Here is a 7,002-nt window from a genome sequence, read left to right on the forward strand (position 1 = left end):
GTGAATCAGAATAAGATGCAGAAGGAATGTGGATCTCCAGTTGTGGAATTAAAGCTGGTTTCTGTTGATTCTGTTTCTCTCTACATATTGCCATCCAGAGCATATGGGTCACTTTAGATGCTAAGCCTAAATGCACTCTCAGTCTTCTCATTCTTACCCCCAAACCTGAGAATGGCCATAGGTCCAAGCTAATATTCACTGGTCACCATGTCACTGCAGGCATCAAATACCTGGGTCACAGATATGCCTGCTTTTGCTCGCTTTTGAGCCATGCATACCACCCTAGCAATGTGTCTCCCACCCTTCTCTGACCTCCACTGGTACATTGAAGAGTAGGAGCATGAATGGGGTATACTGAGGAATGGGGGGATGAGTGGAATATACTAGAGAGTGGCAGAGTGAATGGATATATTAGAACTGGGAGGGTTTGGGGGTATGTTGGGAAGTAGGATATGTGGGGTAAACTGGGAAGTGGGAGGGTGAATGGGGTATACTGGGAAGTGGAGGATGAGTGGGACATACTGGGGAGTGGGAGGGTGAGTGAGTGGGGCATACTGAGGAATAAGAGGGTTTGTGGGGTACAATGGGGAGTGGGATGACTGGGGTGAAGTGGGAGTCAGCACTGGAGTGACCCACAGGTTTCCCAACTAACTTATATTTAGCAGGTCCGATAGGTCGCTGCCCTATGAATATTCTTGTGAATGCATTACTAAGTGGAGACCCCTGGAAGGTAAGTGAATGTTACTGTTATCACTAGTGGCAGGATCATGTTTGTGGTCTGTTGAACTCTCAGGAATGTTAAAGTAGGGCATGTCATCTCATCAAAGCAGAATTCATTGTGTGGCTGAGCCAAGAAGGGTAGTCTGAGAAGCAAACCAGTGAAGTAGCCCCCAAACAAGGCCACCCCACAAGCTGCAGCCTGTTAAAGGGCTTGGTGAGAGGCATTTCATGCTTCCATGTTCCAGGTTGGGGCTCCTGTTAGGTTTTCACCCATTGCTAGACTTCCATTTGGCAGAGCATGCTGAGGAAAAATCGTATAAAGGCTCAGTCTGTAGGTTTTTTCAGATGCAAATAGCCGAGATACTGGCCAGGGTGCCAATGATCCCTGACAGGCCATGCAGGTTATGAATGCCACACTGGTCCTGCATGCTCAGCTTCTTAGTGGAGGAGTAGCCTAATGGTTAGTGCAGTGGCCAGAGAACCAGGGAACTGGGTTCAATTCTCACTGCTGCTCCTTGTGACTCTGGGCAAGTCACTTAACCTTTCATTGCCCTAGGTACAAAATGAGTATCTGTATATAATATGTAAACCACTTTGATTGTAACCACAGAAAGGAGGTATATTAAATCCCACCTCCTTTTCCTTTCCCTTCTTAGCCAGGAAAGGAGTTACATAGTGGAATCCAAAGACACATGCTAGTGCACCCCAAACCAAATGTTCCAGCTAGGTTCATCATCATGTCAGCCACAGCCCCAACTGCAACTCCAACCTCCGATGTTGCATTCTGTAGGTGCAGTAGGCTGAGTTTGCCCTTTTTATCCAGCAGACTACACATGGCAAAATTAGTTAATGTAGAGGACCTTAGGGTGCTGAAAGTGTGCAGAGCAGCCTAGTGAGTTGAAACTTGGCCAAAGGATCCAAAGGAAAAGGGGGCCAAGCAGAGAGAGATCAGATTGGGGGAGCTCACAGCCTTAGGATGCCTTCTTTTGAGTCCTGTCCGAAACAAAACTTGGGTGTCACTCGGCCCGAAATAACAAGCTAAGATATGGACAGATATAGTTCTTCCAACATCAGTGATCTTGAAATATTATTTGATGAGCTATTTGTTGGTAGTAAAGAGGGGAATTTCAAACATGGCCATGAGCGTTGTAGAGGGCTGGTTTTGTGTTATGATTCTGCTAAACAGGCAGGAGAGTGGCTGGAACCCACTCTGCTAACAGACAGGGGAATGGCTGGAACTCGCCTCTCATTGGCCTGTCAGGATTTGAGCTGACGTCTGCAGACGTCAGAACAGAAGCCAAGATCTACTTAAGCCTATCTTTCCCTGCAACCCTTGCTTTAGCGTTGATTGCTCATCTGGAGCCTGCTTGTGCTTACATAGGAGTTGTGCTTTTCTCCTCATTGCTCGTTGATCCTGTGTATGTTTGTGCTGGGTATTCCCAGCATGAGCTTGATTGCCTCACTTCACTACACCTGGTCTGTTCTCTGCTTAGTGTTGTGCTGTCTGTGGTAAGCTTGTGCCTTGTATCGTTCTTGTTTATTAGTTCCCTCTCTCTCTCTCTCTCTCTGTTCCCTTTGTTGTGCTAAGCTTAGGTTCTGCTCCCTGTGGTTCTGCCTCCTTGGCAGTCCCCCTGTCATTGTATCTGCTCCTGTTTGTTTGTTTTAGTTTCTCTTTGTATGCCTCTCTGTTGTCTGCCGTGTAGCCCTGTTTCTTGCAGTTCGGTGTTTCAGGAGTAGCCTTTCCCTTAGCCCGTTTCTGTCTGTTTGCTGAGTCTGTCTCCGGATTCCGGTGAGCTGTGCTCCTTATATGATCTGTGTATGTGTTAAGGCAGCTTTCTCTGTTTGCTTACTCTTCCCTTTACCTTGTGTGCTATGTGGCACAGCCCTGTATATTTCTATAGCAGTTCCCTTTACACTTGTGTGTTGTGGGATCAGCCTTGTGCATTCTTGTTTGTGGATCCCCTTTACCTTAAGTGCTGTGTGGCAAAGCCTTGTTTATTCCTATAAGCAGTTCCCTTTACCTCTGTGTGTTGTGGGGCCAACTTTATGTATTCTTATAGGTGGTTTCCCTTTATCTTTGTGTGCTGTATGGTACAGCCCAGAGTGTTCCCTTGTGGGGCTTCCTGTACCCTTGACTGCCCTGTGGCACAGCTTTGTGTATTCCTTTAGAGGCCCTTTCCCTTGTGTCTCTAACCAGCATTGTGTGCACTGCTTGTGCTCCAGTCCCTTGACGGACCCTTCATTGTTCTTTCTCCCTTCCCAGTGTACGAGTGGGTTCGCGTTCAGCCCGTATGCTTGGACTCTGTACGTGTGGGTTCCCGATAGAGCATTCAGGCAGGCCTCACGGCCTATCTCCCATTTTCTGGTGGTGCTTGTTGGTTGTGTGTGTACGGGGCTTGGTGGCTGGGGTGGTACGTAGGGCCTGTTCGGGCTACCCTAGGCCTTGAACAAAACCCTATACTAGGCCTCGGCCTGGGCTCGTCCAGATTAACATTTTGCCTAGCATGGCTGAATTAGTGCCCACTGGACGGAGAAATTGGCGATGAAGAAATTAAAAGCAATGGCGCTGACTCCATAGAACTTCAGGAAGGAGAGCAGCAGTCCTAGTCCAACTATGAGAATTAACTGCAGATCCTTTGAAGAGTAGGATGATGGTGTACAGCCCGTTGTCTGCTCGGTTTGTGTCACTGGACTGGGTGGAAGCTTGAGCGTGCACATCATAGGTCACATAAACAACATACAGTGTAAATAAGGCTCCCTACATCAGCGTTAATAAGACTGGCAAACCCCAGCACCAGCCCAGGGAAACCATTCTGCTCATTCTCCACAATTGTGGCAAGGACACTCACAGGACCACTGGCCAGTTAGCCACATTCAATATATCTGCAGGAGAGTGGAGGATTCTTCCTACTGGCTGAGGTTGGCCATTAAGCAATTAATAGACCTTGTCTAGATATAAACTTTCTGCAGCATTCAGTAAATGCTGCATAAAGGTGATTTTTTATCACCACTGAATAAACGCAGTTTGTTTACAGCTGAGATAAGCACATGCTTTTCTTCTGATTGCTATTATAATGATCTTTGTAACTCTTGTGCCATTTCTTTGCCAATAAAATCATATTAGATTGTAAGCTCTTTGAGCAGGGACTGTCTTTCTTCTATGTTTGTGCAGCGCTGCGTATGCCTTGTAGCGCTATAGAAATGCTAAATAGTAGTAGTAGTAGTAATAACTGCAGTTTTCATGTGGCTGACTGTAGAGCTTGGTGGCATGGCGTTCTGAGCCACTGGGCATATTTGGAGGACTAGATGAGGTCTTCAGCAGGTGGGGATTGGGGATCTCTGCCAGCCACGGTAAGGGTGCACTGCTGCTGGATGGGCCTATCCTTGGCTATGCCTCTGCATTACAGAGTTGCTAGCTGCCTACATTTCTGCTTTGTAAGCAAGACAGGCAGGGTCCTTTTTGCTGTTAACTCCTTTGATAACAGAGCACAAGCACTCCCTCCCCCCCCCCCCCCCCCCCAAATCTCTGTTCTGGAAGTGCTGGTGCAAGCTGATTGCTCCACTCAGAATCAAGAAAGGGGCTGTGGAAGTATCCCTGCACATTTTATTGGAATAAACTAAATGACCACTAATGAATCTCCTAATCTCAGGGAGTGTGTAGCCCATAACTCTGTCTCTTGCTGTCCCTGCTTTGTTTCTTCCTGTTTCTGTTTTTTTCCCTTTTTTTCCTGCTGGGGTATTTGTTTGCTAGAGAGGAAATCTCCAAGATTGCTTTTTTGGAAAACAGATGTAACACAACAGGCAATGAGAGGAAAATGAAAAAAATGCTCTTCCGTAATCCGGCAAAGTCCTAAATCCAGTTCTGCAGGGTCCTGCCAGGTGTCCTCATGCAATTTATGAGGTACCACTTGTGGCAATGATTCTGCAAAGCCCAACCTTCAGCTGTCACCTTCTCTCCATGTTCAGGAAAAAACAGAACAAACCCTCCCCCACCCCAAGAACCAAGACAATAATTCAGGATGCATTGCACCTGCTAAGGAAATGATGGAATCCGCTGTGTGATATAGCCTCAAAGAAGAAAGAAGTGGAAGGTTCAATTAACATGTCCTGAACACTACCAGGCACCTCCAAACAGCAAACGGGGAGTATGAAATTATAGTACTATCAAAAACCTACTCTACCCTGGCACAGCTGCCCTGTGAAGAATGACCCTGCCCCCTGTCTGGTACAGTTGCCCCTGTTAAGATGTCCCTTACTCTCTGTCGTAGGGCAGATGCCCTGGCAAAGGGTTAGACTACAGCCATAAAATTACCCTTCCCCACTAACCTGATACAGATGCTCCAGAAAGAATGATCCCACCCCCTGTCCTAGGACACCTACCTCAGAAAGAATAACTATGACCCCTATCCTGGGACAGCTGGCCTAGGAAGAATTACCCTGCCCCCTTTCCTGTGATAACTCTCCTGGGAAGAATGACCCTGCCCCAGGAAGAATGGCCCTGCCCTATGACAGCTATCCCTGGAAGGATAACAATTATTCATATATCCAATGATGTTATACATGTGATAGTGAAAACCGCTGAATATACAGGTGTTCTGTTATACATTAAAAAAGAAAACAGAAGTAAGGGAAGAGCAACAAAAAAGTGAAAAAATTGAAACCTTGGAGTCAAAGACTGACAAATGCCTGCAGAGTGCTGTTTTCTTTTTTTGTTACATATGTACCCCGCATTTTTCCCACTCATGGCAGGCTCAGTGCGGTTTACATGGGGCAATGGAGGGTTAAGTGACTTGCCCAGAGTCACAAGGAGCTGCCTGTGCCTGAAGTGGGAATTGAACTCAGTTCCTCAGGACCAAAGTCCACCACCCTAACCACTAGGCCACTCCTCCACCATTAGGCCCTGACCTCAGTTAGCCTAATGGTAGGGCCACCGCTGCAGTATAGTGACACTTATGTTCTTATGTAAGTGCCTTTGGAAAATGCAGATGCACATGGGAGTCCAAGTGGCACCAGTTTGAAGTACAGTGCCAACAGGACAGGAGGAATTAGAAATTTCTTCTGCATGATGTGGAACACAAAGGTTCACAGGACTTCATGGAGGGCAGACATGGCACCTATAAAGGGGAACTTTTTTGTTGCTCTGGGAGTGGCAGGTTTTCAGATAGCTCTCATCAATTCAGTAGCCCCTGCTTATGTTATTCATAGAGGGGCCATGGAGGGGGATGTGCTTTGTTGGGAAGATATGGAAGGAAGGGGGAATTGATTTGGGGTGTGTTCGTTCATTCTGTAGGGGAAAATCACACTTACCTGTTCTAAGTTAGATGGCTGCCGCTAAGGGGAGAATTTTATAAATAATACCCAAAGTTAGGCGCTGGGAAAATCTGCGCTAAACTAGTATTAAGATCATGACTTCACATAAATATAATACAATCTACTCAATTCCATAGTAACCTTAAAGAACTGAATTGAATCAAATCGAATTGAAAAATCAATTCAGATGAGTGAATCAAATCGAATTGAATTGAAAACGTTTTGGCCCAATCCCGGACAGTATTAGTAAACATATCTGAAAACTTCTAAACAGAAGTATCTGTAGTTTGGAGGTTAAATAATCCTTTAAGGAAATTATGTAAAAGGTATATAAACATAATCAATCTTAAAAACACCATTATGTGATATGGTTTCTATTTGCTTGACTTAAATAATTGATATATAAATATAATTTTACATATTTTTAATGATAGCTAGTAGCTATCATTAAAAATATGTAAAATTATAGGCACTAGGAATGTAGTTTAATTTTTGTTTTAGTAATCGTTGTGACTCCAAAACATGGCACCATGTCGAATCCTTCCTCTGAACCCTCACTGTCTTTGGGGATTTGTTTTATGCAGATTTTCTATTATTTGTTTACAATAAACTTGGCATTTGTTGTTCTTTAACTCCAAGGTTCCCTTTTTTCACTTTTTTATTGGTCCTCCTCTACTTCTGTTTTCTTTTCTGTTTTTTTCATAGGGGAGTTTTTCTCCTTTTTGGTGCCTGCTATACATTAATTCATATGGACGATCCATCCAATCTGCCCAACAAGATAAACTCATTTTACACGGTATGTGATACTTTATATGTATAACCAAGTTTGATTTGTCCTTGCCTTTCTCAGGGCACAGACCGTAAAAGTCTTTTTACATCTTTAGAAGCAGTGCAAAGAAAGGCTACAAAAATGGTATGGGATTTGCATTGCAAACCTTACGAAGGGAGAGACTTGCAGACCTGAACATGTTA

The 7,002-nt window shown here is 44.9% G+C and overlaps 1 pseudogene; it reads right to left on the minus strand.

The window, feature by feature from the left end:
• Window positions 1-709: 709 nt before the first annotated feature.
• Window positions 710-3,532, minus strand: LOC115476875 (annotated as a pseudogene).
• Between the last annotated feature and the right edge of the window lie 3,470 nt (window positions 3,533-7,002).

Source organism: Microcaecilia unicolor, chromosome 8 (genome assembly GCF_901765095.1).
Source record: "Microcaecilia unicolor chromosome 8, aMicUni1.1, whole genome shotgun sequence".
NCBI classification, from domain to species: domain Eukaryota; kingdom Metazoa; phylum Chordata; class Amphibia; order Gymnophiona; family Siphonopidae; genus Microcaecilia; species Microcaecilia unicolor.